The sequence below is a fragment of the Procambarus clarkii genome, chromosome 83 (assembly GCF_040958095.1).
Source record: "Procambarus clarkii isolate CNS0578487 chromosome 83, FALCON_Pclarkii_2.0, whole genome shotgun sequence".
Lineage (NCBI taxonomy): Eukaryota > Metazoa > Arthropoda > Malacostraca > Decapoda > Cambaridae > Procambarus > Procambarus clarkii.
The window spans coordinates 9,732,716-9,750,779 of NC_091232.1; the positions used below are offsets into that span (position 1 = coordinate 9,732,716).

The 18,064-nt window shown below is 41.3% G+C and overlaps 1 protein-coding gene across 5 annotated transcripts in view; it reads left to right on the plus strand.

Moving 5' to 3' along the window:
- Positions 1-18,064, plus strand: part of LOC123768642 (KH domain-containing, RNA-binding, signal transduction-associated protein 3) — a 632,375-nt gene that overhangs the window by 386,953 nt on the left and 227,358 nt on the right. The window lies entirely within an intron of this gene.

The following is an 18,064-nucleotide window of genomic DNA, read 5'->3' on the forward strand; positions in this document are numbered from 1 at the left end:
TTGAGGTCACCTTCCAATTCAATTCTTACCATGGAAAGCTCTCCTTTATCAGTCCGTCCTCCTAAAGTTCCCCAACGTCAAGAAAACGGTCAAGTTAAAGGGCCCTCTCTTAACCTACCAGAGGACCCAAAACAGAAAACGAGATAGTACGTCACTTTCGCAAGCAGCTTTCATATTCTAGTACGACAATTGTTTGCCTTATGTGAGGCATACGATCGAAAAGCGACGTTCTTTGTAGGACAGGTTGCTTTTATGTACATGTATGTACACATACAGTTTCCATAACTGGTGGGTTTCAATAGACAAAAGCCTTAATTACAGAGATCGTTTGTGGAAATATTGGATCTGGTGGCAAGGAAATGGATCCACCAACGTAGCTTTAAACACGCTTGTGATGAATCATTTTGGGAAGTGGCTCCTCATTGATAAATGGTCGTGTTGGAGAACTTAGAAAGTGTAATTCTTCCAACTTTAAAGCAGGAGGAGCGGGTCTCAAGATGATGATATAGGATGAAGAATGAGTGTGGGTGGGGCAAGGTGAGTGAACCACTGAGTGTTTGTGTACCGGAGAACATTGGGTGGATAAATTAAGCCCTTTGGGTTCGTTCTTGACTCATAATCTGGAATCCGGGGTTCGAATCCCGGGTGGGATAGAAATTGTTGGGCATGTTTGATATCACCTAGTGCTTGGCGATGCCCAGCCACTTGGGCTGGACGATAAAGCGATGGTCTAGTTTCATGCTGGTCAGCATTCAATCCACGACCGTCCAAGTGGTTGGGCACCATTCCTTACCCCCGTCCCATCCCAAATCCTTATGCCGTCCCCCTTCCAAGTGCTATATAGTCGTAATGGCTTGGCCCTTTCCCCCTGATAATCCCCCTCCCCCTTTGTTCACCTAGCAGTAAATAGGTATCCGGAGTTAATCAGCTTATTGTGAGGTTTCATCCTGCTTAGGGTCAGTAGTTCGACCTTGTGGGACCCCTACATAAGCCTAATGAATATCTAAATACACATGCTGCCTGTCCCCGACAAAATAATAAAATAAATTAATCGAGGAATCACCATTTAAATACTTTTTATTTCGTTTGGAATAATTATTATCTGATTATCGCTAGCGCATCACGCTATCATTTAAACTAATGTAAATAATGCAATGAAATCGGATAGTAAATTTGAAGAAGCTGCGCGTACCCTGAGGCACTCACTCTCTTCACATTATCGATTCGTCCATTTCTTTAGGTTCTGTAAGTCTGAAGATGGTTAAGCGCGGGCATCTTGTCCTTAATGGATTATGGCCGCGGGCGGTAATCCTGGAAGACGAAGTTGAAGGAGAGGAAAAATGGTCTTGAGAATGGTCTCAAAGCCTCTTTCTACATCAGTTCTCGGTCGTTTTGTCTCGTTCATAAAGTTGAAAAACGTTTTGTTATCACAAATATAACAGAGGCGAGGAAAGGTTAAACGGAAAGTTTAATTCTATATTATACTAAGCGATACGTGTAATATAAAATTAAACTTTCCGTCTGCAGGCGATGAGTGACAATAACGTGGCTAAAGTAAGTTGACCAGACCAAACACTAGAAGGTGAAGGGACGACGACGTTTCGGTCCGTCCTGGACCATTCTCAAGTCGAGTCGATTGACAATCGACTTGAGAATGGTCCAGGACGGACCGAAACGTCGTCGTCCCTTCACCTTCTAGTGTGTGGTCTGGTCTACTATGATGACCAAACCACAACTCAGAAGATGGAGAGGCGACGACGTGTCGATCCGTCCTGGACCATTATCAGGTCGTGTGATCCGTCTTGTGGTGGTGGGAAAATATCTCACGCTAATTATTGCACCGTTAAGAATCAAGTTGGATACACCAGATGATATGAAACAATTAGTACAGATGATAGGCCAACTGCGATACCTTCATTATTCCTCGTTTGCAAGTTCTCGTTGCTGGTAACGGCAGCATCCTCATAACGCGACAAATGTCTTGGTATACGTATGGTTAAAGACGTAGACGACGTTTGACTAAATGTCAAAATGGGACGAGTAATATCTCGCTTTTAATTATAGGAAATTGCTATAGTTGATCCTTAAACCAACTCTCGTATTATTAACAACTTATTTTGTTATATTTCATTGATTCCTGTGAAATATTGCGACTGTTGCTACCACTGTTTACGAGAGTGGATTTGGTGATCTTGTCACCCGGGTCAGGATTTATTAAGCACTTAACTCCTGCATACATACATGCACCTACACACACACACACACACACACACACACACACACACACACACACACACACACACACACACACACCACATTCGCACAAACGCATGCAAACATACACAGATAATTATACACATATTCAAGCCACCAACTATTAATATGAGAGCCACATGCCCACCAATCATTGAGCCTCGCCGGTAACGTATAATACTTCTCATGTCACAAAATGTCATTAATAAGGCACTTGCAGATTTTCTTATTCATAAAGTTGTCAAAGTTATTTTAGTTTTATCTTAACTTTATTTTAAGGTAAGATTTATTTATCTTAAAAAATATATGTAATATGTGTTTTATCTTCGTTTTGCTATGAAGAAGGTTTTCAAATAATATGGTTTTAATTGTGGTCGAAGGAGAGAGAGAGAGATTCACAAGATGAACGACTCACGATATGGAAGAAATGTCTTGCTGGTGTTCACGGCTGGTGTTCGCCGCTGGTGTTCACCGCTGGTGTTCACGGCTGGTGTTCGCCGCTGGTGTTCACCGCTGGTGTTCACGGCTGGTGTTCGCCGCTGGTGTTCACGGCTGGTGTTCGCCGCTGGTGTTCACCGCTGGTGTTCACGGCTGGTGTTCACGGCTGGTGTTCGCCGCTGGTGTTCACCGCTGGTGTTCACGGCTGGTGTTCACCGCTGGTGTTCACGGCTGGTGTTCGCCGCTGGTGTTCACCGCTGGTGTTCACGGCTGGTGTTCACGGCTGGTGTTCGCCGCTGGTGTTCACGGCTGGTGTTCGCCGCTGGTGTTCACCGCTGGTGTTCACGGCTGGTGTTCGCCGCTGGTGTTCACGGCTGGTGTTCGCCGCTGGTGTTCACCGCTGGTGTTCACGGCTGGTGTTCACGGCTGGTGTTCGCCGCTGGTGTTCACGGCTGGTGTTCGCCGCTGGTGTTCACCGCTGGTGTTCACGGCTGGTGTTCGCCGCTGGTGTTCACGGCTGGTGTTCACGGCTGGTGTTCACGGCTGGTGTTCGCCGCTGGTGTTCACCGCTGGTGTTCACGGCTGGTGTTCGCCGCTGGTGTTCACGGCTGGTGTTCGCCGCTGGTGTTCACCGCTGGTGTTCACGGCTGGTGTTCACGGCTGGTGTTCACGGCTGGTGTTCGCCGCTGGTGTTCACCGCTGGTGTTCACTACTGGTGCTCCTCCTCCCCTTCCTTCTCCTCTTCCTTTCTGGTCCTTCTCTTTCAATTGTGTCGAAAAGTTCTTCCTAAATTTTGTTGCTATGTACTTTTTTTAATTGTTACTTGATCCTAAGTTGCCTTCCTCCTGGTCATCAACAGCCGAGCATTTTGTTTTGCATTCAAATTTGTAAATATCTTTTATGATACATGCATTAATGTAAAAAAAACTTTATCCACTGAGTCTCAAGGACTATTTTTGTTTTCCGGCGTACAGTATGATTCATATTCATGATGCTGCTTATGCAAAAGCCGCGTATAATGCTGCAGTCCTCATTATATATGCAATAGGGACACGAACGAAGATGTGAAATATACAACGCTGCAAAGGCAATTTTTTTTTTACTTGGACTATTGGGCACAAACAAAATATTTACAAGACTATTGGGCACAAAATTCCAAGAAATAACAAAGTTTATTAATTTGGTAGATATGTTGATGGAGAGGTGGAAGATAATATTGTTACTTTCTGTACAGCTTGTTAGATCGTTTAGTACGTGGCTCGTTTTGATCTCTGTATTTCGACGTGTTCCCCCCTCCCTTGATAGTCAAAGTTCGGTGTTGTATGAACACCTATTTGACTGCCCCTCTTTCCTAAAATCACCCTTTCTACCTCTAGCCTTCCCCACGCCACAGTATCGTCCTTTTCTCCATATCCGTCCCTCTATCCACACATCTGTACACCATCCACACATCCTGCCACTGTCCATATACTCGCCTTCTACTTCCAGTTGTCTCATTTAACACAACGCTGCATTTATTTTCACTATCTTCCTATTCCACATACACACATCCCTCTCTCTCTCCTAGGCATCACCCCATAATACACACTCACCTTTCTCACTCGTCTCTCACGCCTCAGTTCAAGGTCTGTGGCATCTTCTGGCAACAGTGGGCCCTCCCTTGGCATGGTTATGTTTCCTGCTTCATATCTAACTCTACAAACACCGTGTTGGGAAGCTTTTAAAGCCCTGCTACTTGGCAGCGGCTACAGAAAGCCTGCTTGAAATAGTTAAAACGCAGGTCCAAGTTTTGACAAAGGATGGCCACCCGCAGAGGGATGCAAAGTCTCATTAGGCCACGTTTGCTAATGGCTGTTCGTATTTTAAATGTTGGATGGCCTCAACAAACACATTGTGTGTGTAGGGAACTTTGTTGTTTTATTTTTGGCCTTCTTTGAGGGGGGAATACTCACCTGCTACCAACATGAAGGACTTCTTGGAAATGTTTGATATATGTTTAGATGTATAAACCTATGAAATAAGGTTAATATAAGGTTTTATCTATATATTATTTTTGGGGAAACAATGTAGTGCCTGGTAGAGCTCTGACGCCATATCTGTCGATGTCACGTGACTTTGGATCTAACAGATGATTTTTGTCATGACGCATCCGTAAGAACGGTTGTAATTGGACCACAGGAAGTCACCTGCTCTGTTTGATATCACAGAGTGACATCAAAGAGAGTCATTAGAGCCTTATTACCAGCGATCTCTAGGTGAAGCAGAGGAACAAGAGCACCTCACGCCTAAACACATACAGTCGGCGGTACAGAACTGTACCGAGATGCTCTGCCGTGGTACTAGAGGGTTGTTCCTCTGTTACAGTAGTTGATGTGAGACACTGTTGACCAGCAGTACAGTACAGTACCTAAACTACCAAGGATACAAGAATGAGTAACACAAATACGGGACCAAGGTTAACTATTTGCTTGGGAGATTGGAATCAACATGTCAGAAAAGAGTAAATCCAGATTTTGCAGGAGAGCAAATGGACATTCCCTTGACCACAACTAAAGTTGATGAACTTTAATAATAAGCATTTACAAAATGAAACTGAATAACTGCACTAGCAACGATTCCCATAAATAAACAGTCCTTTACACAAACAATAAATTAATCAATACCAGAGTAAACATTTATTTATTTATTTATTTATTTATATATTTATTTATTTATTATATAAATTACTTTGTCACTTCCAATCGTTCCCACTCCCCTTCTTTCGTTCTCCTTCATTCAGGTCGAAGTTTATAATCATTATTTATAAATGAATAAGTTTTTATAACTATACAAATTCAGAAACTGTAATTCATACAATTTCTGAGAATTTATAATTGTCTTAGTTTACACATTTAACAGATACGGTATTAATTTATTCCAGAAAAAAATATAGACTTAATAACCCAACATATATCATTAAATTATAGTCATATATTGTATAACAAACAACAACGTCACTCTCTTCTGGCTTTCTGCCTTTCTTTCACCCATTCCATCTCTCTAGCCAGCCTGTCCTCTTTTCAAACCCCCCCCCCCCCCCGTTTCAGCCGTTTGGTCTCTTCTCTTTCACCTGTTCCTTTCTTTTATCTAACTTACCGTTCTTTCCACTCTTCTAGTTATTTCCCAGCCCCATTATCATTTTCCATCTCTCCCCAAAACCCATCGCTTCACCCTTTCCAACGCACCCATTTCTTCTCCCTTTCTCAGACAACTTTGCAACAACGCGAAAATAATTACGCCATGAATCAAGACCCCCTGCTCTTGTCAACTCATCCTGAACGTCACTGGACATTCTAAATGGGCACCTTGTTTTAGGAATGTGTTTCGTCTTTTCATAAAATTAATCTGGAGATAAATATGGTTTGATATACGAATTAGCACATTGCCAATTGGTATAACGTTCCATATGTTTTAGTACAGTAGTGGGGGCAACAAATTTGTGTTGTACATCAAACTAGTTCAATTTTATAGCAATTTAGGCACGACATATACAAGGTCTTTGCCACATCGGCTGCTTATTGACACGATTCTTGATTTTTGCACCAAGTACGTGTCGTATTCCTACGTTGTTAACACATACATATGCATCAGCATATGAGAAAATAGATTATTTTCATGGGAGTAAAATAAGCAAGAGGAGTAATGACTATGTATTACGGAGGAATGACTGTCAGAAACGATAAGGACATATTCGTGATTAATAATAACAAGTTTTGGGTGATCTGAACGAGCGAGGCCAAAAGTAGCGGGTTTTGGTAGAGTCTTGGGTACCAAAAAAAGCCATTATAATAACAGCCTTACAAAATACATCACATAAATTCTTTCACTCTGCATGCTCTTGTGCACCGAGCAGTGCACTTATATTTTAGTATATAATATATATTTTAGCATATATATATTTAGCATATTTAGTATTTTATAGCAGTTAACAATTACTGTCATAAATGACAGTAATTGTTAACTTTAACGTGCAATTTTACCATTGCGTTAACCTATTGTAAACATACTATAGCAAATATACAATATTAATAGCCAATGTTTATGCGTGGTTTTGATTCTTTTGTTTTATTTCTCATCTTTTATAAGTAATGTATATAATTATTATAGAGTGTACCACTTCTAGGTAGGAAGGTGTTTATCTTGGTTATCTTGAGAGGATTTCGTGGCTTAGCGTCCCCGCAGCCCGGTTCTCGACCAGGCCTCCTTTTTTTATACATCCCCAGGAAGAAGCCCGTAGCAGCTGTCTAACTCCTACGTACCTACTTACTGGTAGGTGAACAGATGCATTAGGGTGAAAGAAACTCTGCTTAATTGATTCCGCCTCTGCTGGAGATCGAACCCGGCACTTTACGACTACGAATCCCGAGCGCTGTCCACTCAGCCGCCAGGCCCCGTCAGGTCAGGGGAGCGATAGCCTTCGAGAAAATTTCAGAAAATTTATTAGAGAGGATTTTTAGGTCCCCACTCATGTTTGTCATATGTTCTTTAGTCTTATCAATCCATTTTTTTATTAGACACTTAAAAGACGCAAATCTGAAGTTGATTCCAAGGATTTATTTATATAATTATTTTTTAGTTTATTTTCGTCTGATCGCCATAGAGTTTGTATGCATAGTTCACTTTTAGCGCTTAAATTCACAAACGATACTAAATCTGTGATGCTCTTCCAGAATTATCGGGTTTACAGCATCGGGAATCACCGAAATGTATCACTGTCCTGCAATGTAAACTGCTTGCATTACGGGTCCTAAACTCCACTACATCTTTCACAATTATCTTTGATAGTCCTTCTATGAGCTAGATGCGAGGTTGTGTCTTGATCATTTATTTGGACGTGGTTGATAAAATGTTTTCAAATTACACTTAAATAGAAGATATTCTTGGTTTTGTTGAATTAAATGCACAGTGGTGAGGATATTTATATTTCTTCTTGATGATTAACCACCTTGATAGGTCAGTACAGTGTCGCATCGCTTCATGCAAGTCTGCGTTCGATCTCCGACGGCCCAAGTGGTTGGGTACCGCTCTTTCTCGCCGTCTTATCTCCGCTCCTTGTCATCATATCTCTTCCACTTGCTGTATAGACCCTCGGGTTTAGCACTTTCTCCTATTAATTTCTTACTCTTGGTGATTCAAAGTCTCGGTGCTGCCTAACACATTGCAGCTTTATATATATAGATATACAAAATCCAACGTATGTATTCGATATGAATGAATCCCATTAAGGTGGTTACCTGGAGGTCTCGAATTTGAGTTACCAGTGATGAGCCGTTGTTAGTGATAAAACAGTTTACAGCTGGGCTCCACAGTGTATTCCTTCCCCCCCCCCTCTCCTTCTTCTGCCTTCCCCTTCCACACCCAACCACTTGGACTGGACGGTAGAGCGACGGTCTCGCTTCATGCAGGTCGGCGTTCAATCCCCCGACCGTCCAAGTGGTTGGGCACCATTCCTTCCCCCCTCCCCCCCGTCCCATCCCAAATCCTTATCCTGATCCCTTCCCAGTGCTATATAAGTCGTAATGGCTTGGCGTTTTTCCCCCTGATAGTTCCCTAGTTCCCTGTTCCATTACGATATCACAAGCACCCGTGCTCACCACAACAGCCACCCTTGATCATGATCCACCAGATTGTGGTAAACATCCTCCCTCATAACAGGAAAAGTTCGGTGATGAAGGTGATCACCAATTCAGATTTATTTACCTCCATGAACGCGACCATTAGCTGCTTCAACTCGACAAAAGAGTCTCATTTAAGAACTTTTCTTTCCGGTTACATCTGCCATTTCTGAGAATTTTTCTGTGATTATCTTTATGAAGTCTGCGACTCGTCTCTTAAGGACGGCGCTAAGATACGTCCTCCATATCTTATACACTTGGAAATTCCGAACTAAGGTTTCAAACGTGTTCGTGTGTGGATTTCAGCTTTGTTAGCATAAATTCTATTTTTTTTCTTGATTGTCTATTTAAAAAAATTAAGATAAATAATAATAATAATAATAATAATAATAATAATAATAAAAACTATATCAAGAAACTTACAACAATGCCGTAGTGCTTGAATGAAGGTGAAGTAAAGACCCAATATATGTACATAAGTATTAAAAACCTAATTTTCGGACGTAATCTACATCCTTTCTCAAAAAGCTGAATACAATGTTCTCCATTCTGTACAATCTTTCCTTCACGTTCGAAAAATATATTGTATATTGATAATACAGTTTATATGGTTAAATAACATATATTTTGCATGAAGATGAAGAAGAACTACGACCTAAAGAGCCGTAATAATCTGTGATATAAAGAACCTCTAATTTAACAGTCAACAAAGCAACCTTAGGTTGTATTATAAGGCAGATATAGTTAAGTCAATTAACAATGAAGCTGTAAGCTAAGTGGTTAGGATATTGTAGTCTAGCTACAATACATTTCGCTACAATAATAATACATTTTGCTACAATAATATTACCGTTTCCACTAAACGGTTGAGTGGAAACCATATGACTAGGGTTAATTAACTTTATTTAAGGAACTTATGTTTGGATTATTTTAATTATTAAATGTAATAAAGACACTAATATCCACTACAAAAGCAGATCCCGTCCCACTGCGCAATATACCCGAATTATTACTAATGTATTAACTCCAATTGTTATAAATTATCTAAAGAATAGTTTATGTATAAGACAAGATAATTAAATTGATATTATATTGCAAATAGTAGTTTATTTTATGCATGACATTAATATCAAACGTTCATAGAATTATTAATACAATTCAATATTAAGCAAGGTTTTATTACTGGCGTTTTTGTTTACAAGTTTTATATCACGATTCATAATTCCAAAACTATGAAAACTGATTAGCAGTATTTTTCTATATTTTTTGTATATTCGTTTGCCGAATAATTTGTTTTCAATATTTTCATTAGTACCATCACCATGATGATGATGATGAGGATGATAATGATCATCATTTTCATCCACTCATAAGTAAAAGGTAATTTTTTGCAATTAAAAAATTCTTATGTTAATAACCATTGCAACAATATTGATAACAAATTTAATAACAATAATACCAATAACACTATTAATAATAATAATAATAATAATAATAATAATAATAATAATTCCAATTAAAATTATAATACCAAATAATATTTACGTAAATTGTAATACGTTGTGTATTGAAACATACAGTGAATGCACTACAGCTTAAATCGTTTTAATGAAAGCTGTTATGAGCTTGGTTGGCTTATTGGGCGAGCATTACCGCTCGTGCGGGTTTATACGAATGACGGAAATTCCGAATCACAAATTAGAAGGTATATATATATATGCACAGGAGGACTGCTGAACCGATGCGTAAAATATTTAAAGGTACAGGAGGGAATCTGTACACATGTGAGGAATTCAAAGGAAAAAAGGTATGTGCCGTACTGGTGTTGGTACAATTCTAAGGTCAATAGCAGGTGTGTTATTCGGATGTGTAAAATTTAAAGACTTGTTGCACAGATGTGTAAAATTCAAAAGCATGGTACAAATGCTGTGTATGCGTAAAATTCAAAAGCTAAATAAGAATAATGAGCACAAATTTGAAAATAGCTACTAATGCTAAATATGTCCGAATATTAGGTGTGATGCTTTTCGTTATCATGGACGTTTTTCGTGCGTTTTTTGCTTAAATGCCGTGAGACTGGATCAGTAGATGAGTGCGTCACGGTCACACTATCGTCTGATTAGCGTGACAACTGCTCAAGCACTTGACATAACCCCACCACGGCCAGGCTACGCTAGTCACTACTCCTCCACTACTCTCTAAGGCTTAAGGATCGACCAGTTCCGGTGTCACAAAGAGATGGCTTACTGGCAGGCTTTTGGAGGTGTATGGATTACAGATCTACGTTGCATGAACTGTGTGTTGGGAGGGAATTTGATCCGGGGTAGCCCCAGAGACTGTGCAAGTGTTTTTGTATAAATTCGTTAAAATGAACAAACACCCAGAGTGTAGGTTCGAACCCTCAGCATGGCTCCTGTGGATTTGTTCATTGATATATGACGATAATGCGATTTCTTTGTGGATTCTTTAAAGTATTAGTTTGTGTTAGTTCTTTAAATTGTATTCTCATCGTCAGATGTTCATTTTATGTTGTTATTCTGACAGGAAAATAATTCATTGTAAAGTTATTTAAACTAACCCAAATATAAATGTACTAAACAGACATTTAAAGAGGTTATTGAAGTGAGCTCATGGGTTTAGTACACTTTTTATTCATGAGCTCAATAGTTTCAGTTCATGGGAATCATTACTCTTCCTGTTCATGGGACTCATCACTCTTTCTCTTCTAGTTCATGGGACTCATCACTCTCTTCTAGTTCATGGGACTCATCACTCTCTCTTCCTGTTCATGGGAATCATTACTCTCTCTTCCAGTTCATGGGACTCATCACTCTCTCTTCCAGTTCATGGGACTCATCACTCTCTCTTCCAGTTCATGGGACTCATCACTCTCTCTTCCAGTTCATGGGAATCATTACTCTTTCAGCTCATAAAGATTATTTCATTCTCATCACTAGATTCTGTCATTTTTTGCAGGTACCGTTTAGCAGTTAATCTGGATTCACTAATAGCTAGTTCTGGAAACTGTTTAATCCTCAAAATTGTGTATTTCTGGCAGACATGAGCTTCCATCCCTAAGAGTTTGGATTAGGTCTGTTTTTTGTTAAGGGTTTACAAATAGTATCGTCGTCGACTCTATTTGTAAACCCTTCAGATCGTCGTCAGCTGCCAAACACAGCTGACGACGAGTTTATAGCTCTTCGTCTCTTCCTTGTACTTTCATCATCGCCAAAGGGAAATAATGTAAACATGAACTCGTTTAACCTTCGAGTACTGAAGTGGAATATGTAAATTTACTCCTGTGAAGATATACAAGCACACAAATTTACAAGTGTAAAACTCCTGTACACAGGATACGAATCAAAACGAGGACTGGAACAAAACAAGGAATAGTACAAAACTAGGAATAAACAGTAAAAAATACATTATATAAATATAATGTATTTCTTACTCCCTTACTAAGTAAGAAATTTCATACTAAGAAATACATTATTTACATATTTTATGTTTTATCGTGTACGTGGAGGCAAGCTAAGAAATCTGAAGTAATTAAAGCACAACGTTCATCCGCCCCTAATGAAGCAGTTACTTGGGAGAGGGGGGGGGGGTCTCCACATGCAAGGACAACCCCCAGACGCACTGCAGGCATTTTCAATAATTTGGTCATTACTTAGTCGACCGGGAAAACTCCATTAATGGCGAATTCGCACGCGCGCGCGTGCGTGTGTGTGTGTGTGTTTACTCACCTAGTTGTACTCATCTAATTGTGCTTGCGGGGGGTTGAGCTCTGGGTTCTTTGGTCCCGCCTCTCAACCGTCAATCAACTGGTGTACAGGTTCCTGAGCCTATTGGGCTCTATCATATTTACACTTGAATCTGTGTATGGAGTCAGCTTCCACCACATCACTTCCTAATGCAGGCATTTTGTGTGTGTGTGTGTGTGTGTGTGTGTGTGTGTGTGTGTGTGTGTGTGTGTGTGTGTGTGTGTGTGTGTGTGTGTGCGCGCGCTCTCTGAGACAACATTCGGGAATGCCGTGATGAAAGGATGAAAAGAATTGATAAATAAATACAATTTAAGGCGAATAAAATCACCAATTATCATACAAAAACAATCATTAGTATACAAATACCACAAAGACACACACACACACACGTACTTATATTTCTTTGTGTATATGGCCAATATATCTACAATTTATATTAATCAGTAGGGAAAAATCTGCATTGGAATTTAGGAGACTTATCAAGAAAATTTGCAGATTAAATATTTTTGGGGAGTCTTCAAGACAACTCTGTGATCGCAAAGACATTATTTGTGGCTAAAATTGAGTGTTGGATGCAATTTATTAACATTAATCCTCGTTTTAGGAGGTAATAAAGACGATTTATGGGGCGACAAGGCCATTCTTGCAATAAAGAATAACGCACTCCAAGTGGGGAGGACAAATGCTGAATAATAATGACAAACTCCTTATATCCAGATAAAACTTTGGCCATTATAGTAATGAAGTATTAGACGTGGATGTACGTGTGTGATGGAGCGGAGAGAGCGAAGCTTGGTGCAGATCCTCTGTGGCTCACCCTGGCCACCAACACCCTGGTCACCAACACCCTGGTGATCTTGTGGCTCATCCTGGCCTCCAACACCCAGGTGAACTTGTGACTCATCCTGGCCTCCAACATCCTGGTGATCTTGTGTCTCACCCTGGCCACCAACACCCTGGTGATCTTGTGTCTCACCCTGGCCACCAACACCCTGGTGATCTTGTGTCTCACCCTGGCCACCAACACCCTGGTGATCTTGTGTCTCACCCTGGCCTCCAACACCCCACCCTGGTGATCTTGTGTCTCACCCTGGCCACCAACACCCTGGTGATCTTGTGTCTCACCCTGGCCACCAACACCCTGGTGATCTTGTGTCTCACCCTGGCCACCAACACCCTGGTGATCTTGTGTCTCACCCTGGCCACCAACACGCTGGTGAACTTGTGGCTCATCCTGGCCTCCAACACCCTGGTGATCTTGTGTCTCACCCTGGCCACCAACACCCAGGTGATCTTGTGTCTCACCCTGGCCGCCAACACCCAGGTAATCTTGTGTCTCACCCTGGCCACCAACACCCTGGTGATCTTGTGTCTCACCCTGGCCACCAACACCCTGGCCACCAACACCCTGGTGATCTTGTGTCTCACCCTGGCCTCCAACACCCCACCCTGGTGATCTTGTGTCTCACCCTGGCCACCAACACCCTGGTGATCTTGTGTCTCACCCTGGCCACCAACACCCTGGTGATTTTGTGGCTCACCCTGGCCAACACCCTGGTGATTTTGTGGCTCACCCTGGCCGCCAACACCCTGGTGATCTTGTGGCTCACCCTGGCCACCAACACCCTGGTGATCTTGTGGCTCACCCTGGCCACCAACACCCTGGTGATCTTGTGTCTCACCCTGGCCACCAACACCCTGGTGACCATCCGTGTCTCATGGTGTACTTAACCCTCTGGTTCTGTAGATATCGGAGGCCACAGATGTTGGACATTTCTGTGGAATTTGTTTAAGTACAAAATTGTTTATTACAGGTCGTGATGTCGCATGGTAGAGAAAGACAGTAAGAATAAGTGAATAGACATTCAGTTTCGTCGTCTAATATTTAAGGTTGTCAGAGTACGATATCAAAACGGATACGAAAACTCCCCCGTTTAGCCTTTTAAAACTTTCCGATCCACTACAGATAGAGCTGAGCATTGGCTGAGAAAGCTGTAAAGAAACTTTGAAATATCAGCGCTATGATCGCCGCTATAACACAAATGTTAGAATACATGTTAAGCGTGAATACTCTCTCCTCGCCACTTTCTGTCCCATCCTGCATGTGTGTATATATTCTCTACTGGGCGTGGGCCAGTCTTGTCTCCATGGGATCAAGTAATCACATCCTCCGGTCTGGCATGCAAAGCACAGCGACCACAGAGGCATTATTGTCACAAGCCTGCCACAGCCCAGTTTCCCAGAGGAACAAAGAGCAACACCGAATAAAAATGTTGGGGTGGCAGGACAAAAATATCCATACGGATTCAAGGACAGTACAGGTGTTTATATGATCTTTGGGTTAAGTTGTACAAGATTATAGGACTTTAGTAAATCATTCAAATCCCTGTTGTTTGTAATAGGAATACACTCTATGGAATACACTCTATACACAAGAGACACAGGTATACTAAGCAACCCTTAAAACACAAGAAAAACCTTCGTTATCCCTTACGAAGCCTTCTACAACTCAATGCAAAACCATACTTATGCTATAAATTTAATACTGTGTCGTGTTTTTAATATATTTTGAAGACAGGTGGCCAGACTAATACAAAACCTTGTGTGTTATACTTGTAAATTCGCATTTATATTTTTACTGGTAAAAATTTGGTTGACATTTTGCGTGTGGTAAAGGTGGCGTATGTGAGGTGTGGGACCCGTGGGTCGTGAGCAGTGTCCCCAGGGGAAGGGGTTGGGTGTCCCTAAGCCGAGCAGAATCTACCCAGGCCGAGCAGGATTTACCTCAGGCCGAGCTGAATATACCATGACCAAAAAGGTATTCCCAGGCCAAGAGGGGATTCCCAGGCCGAGCGGGATGTACCCAGGCCGAGCGGGATGTACCCAGGCCGAGCGGGATGTGCCCAGGCCGAGCGGAATGTACCCAGGCCGAGTAGGAAGTACCCAAGTCGAGCGGGATATGCCCAGGCCGAGCCGGGGTCACGCACCCTCCCTAAATACTCATTATCCTCCCCCATAACACCGCGTCTCAGTGCTTACGTCCGCTGCTCTAATGTGTTCTCTTGTTTAGCCCACAGCTCCTTTCTTGAGACTTTCTCCAAGAATTTTAAGATTGTAGAGTGTGCGTATGCAAGCGTCCGTGAGTGTTTACTTGTGTAAGTGAGTGTGTGTGTGTGCGTATTCACCTAGTTGTACCTGCGGGGGGGGGGGGTTCAGCTCTGCTCTTTCGGCCCGCCTCTCAACTGTCAATCAATCAACTGTTACTAACTACTAACTGTGAGTGTGTGTTCACTTCTCCTTGAAGATATGAGCATGCGTGTGAGGACTAATGATAACAAACTCGCCGATAACTTGTGAGAAACGTCTAGGTAGCTCACACACACCGCAGATGGTCGATAACCCAGAACAGTTACTTACATTATGTGTTTAGTCCGCGTTGTGCTTTCTTCTTGACGTTCCCGTTGCAGAGTCTTCAAAATATAAAGTGTAAAAATAGACGCCGCAAAGTTTTCGTGAGGAGGTTCCGTGGAAAGCAGTCATGCAAGGAGGGAGATTAAGTTTATCATGCAAACAGCTTCAGCCACTCTCCCAACTATCTTTAACTTTGCCACACCAACTTCCTGGGGGTCGTTCTTAGCAAGTGCTGTCAAACATTTTTCTGAGGTTAACTTCCCTGCTAGAAAACTATCATCTGGTATTTCGTGGATATTTGTCTTGTGAAGTAATTATGAAAAGAAGACACCAAAGCCGGGAAGACTATGTAGCACCTGTTATCGTGTGAAGGATTAATATTCGTGATGGGAATATCTATAAGGATCTTTGTCTGTCTTCGTTGATGATGACTATACGCGCATGTTTGATATACTGTACCATTTAGTAGAGCTAATATTATCCTGTTTGTAGTCGGATTTAATTCTCAGAGGTATATAACAGGTTCACAACAAAGATTTCATAACCACGTACGTTAGTAGGTCTTTAATGATGTGTGCGTGTGCTTGTGTGTGAATAACTAGTCAGACATGGTTAGAAGGAGAGGTGATGCAAGTCTGGAGCTTGAACGTGCCTTGAGCTGGTCTCTGATTTTAATTATTGTTTATAGACTCTAATGAGCTTTTAATTACAAACGTGTATACGTGCCAAATAATGCAAGCCATCTTCTTCAGCTGATTTTCACTTATTTTATTTTAATTCGAGGTTAATTTTTATTATCAGAACTTTATATGGTGTTATTATAAATCTCGTAACCACAGCAGATATTCCTGTTTAATTTATTGTTCCTGTTTAATTCGTTAATTTCATTTTAAGATTACTTCTCAAATTGCTAGACTATGTTAGCGAAATTGATGGATTTCTTGATCTAGGAAGGCTGTTCCAATCAAATTATGAATCGGAACTTCTTCACTAAGAGTAAAGTGACAGTAGAAGTGGACGGTATTGTATTTCTGCAATGCAATATTAAAAATTATAATCATTTTCCCTGCGGGTGTTATAATTTATAATCAAACACCATTAATAATAGCTACAATAATATGATTAATTTCCTCGAACATATGGATATTATTCCCAGTTTTATGTCTGTAACTAAGGTACACTAAAGCAATACAATGATAAGAAAATTAGTCTTCGTTCAATTTGAGACCATTATATGGACGGAAGGAAACCTCGTCAAAATTATCTTATCTTCTCTTCTTCGTCATACGTCAGACTGCGAGCAGCCGCGTCCAACAGCCTGGTTGACCAGATCACCAACCAAAGGCTTGGTCAGAGACAGAGCCGAGGGGATGTTGATCCTCGAAAACAACACAAGGTATCCGCATGGTATGTGCAGACTTGGAGCAGGAAATCTGTCTAATAATTTAATCTCTAATCCTGCACGCGATAGTCAGTTTTCAAATAGAGCCAACCATCAATAACTAATGTTTCCAAACTTTTAGACAGTTTGCATATCCAAATGTTCCATGGATTCTTTGAAGGAATAAAGCCCAAGAACTTGAATTTAGTAAATATTCTAAATCTGAAGCTTGTCGGGATACCTAGCCGTCTATCACGGAGTAGTTATAGATAACTATAGATAATTCCATACTGAAACACATCCAAACAGTTTCCAGCCAGTTTCCAGCCAGCTCAGGGCAGCAGTTAAATGGAATTGGATTCTTTTTGTGTGGTGCTAAAGAGGATCTAATAATTTTTCAGAAACACGATAGAGGGAAATGACTTTATTGCTTCATGTAATGGATGGCCCGGATCCTTTCTGGATGTTAGAAACGTTATTTATGTGATTTACACACACACACACACACACACACGCGCACGCACACACGCACGCACGCACACACACACACACACACACACACACACACACACGCACGCACACACACACACACACACACACACACACACACACACACACACACACACACACACACACACAAACACGCGCGCGCGCGTCTTTAAATTATAAGGTTTTGTCTGTTCGTGGTTGAAGGGTAGACGCTTGTGGCTACCTTCACTCAAATTTTCACAGTATTTGCTGTTGGGATCGTGCCCAACATGTGCGGGTCGAGATTAGAATTGAAGAGTACAACATCATAACCCCATATAGAAGGTAGGATAACATAACATAAATCCATGATTTGACAGACAGTGAGTCAGTCAAAATGAAAACCGAGAGTACATTACAATCGTACAGAGAACATACACATAGCATAAGAGAACAGATCTAAATGAAGAACAGGAAAGAAGTCATGGTAGGCAACATTACAGTAGGCTGAGGGCGTACTCCATCAAAAGTGACGGAACAAGTGTAACGTTTCCCAAGTAATATATGGAGAAATATCTTTGTGATTTGAAACGGTTGTCAGGTTCCAACCCGTTCTCGCACTAGCTTACAGTCAATATTGGCTTATTTAATAAGTGCATATGTGACATACTAATTGATTGTGAATATTTTAGTTT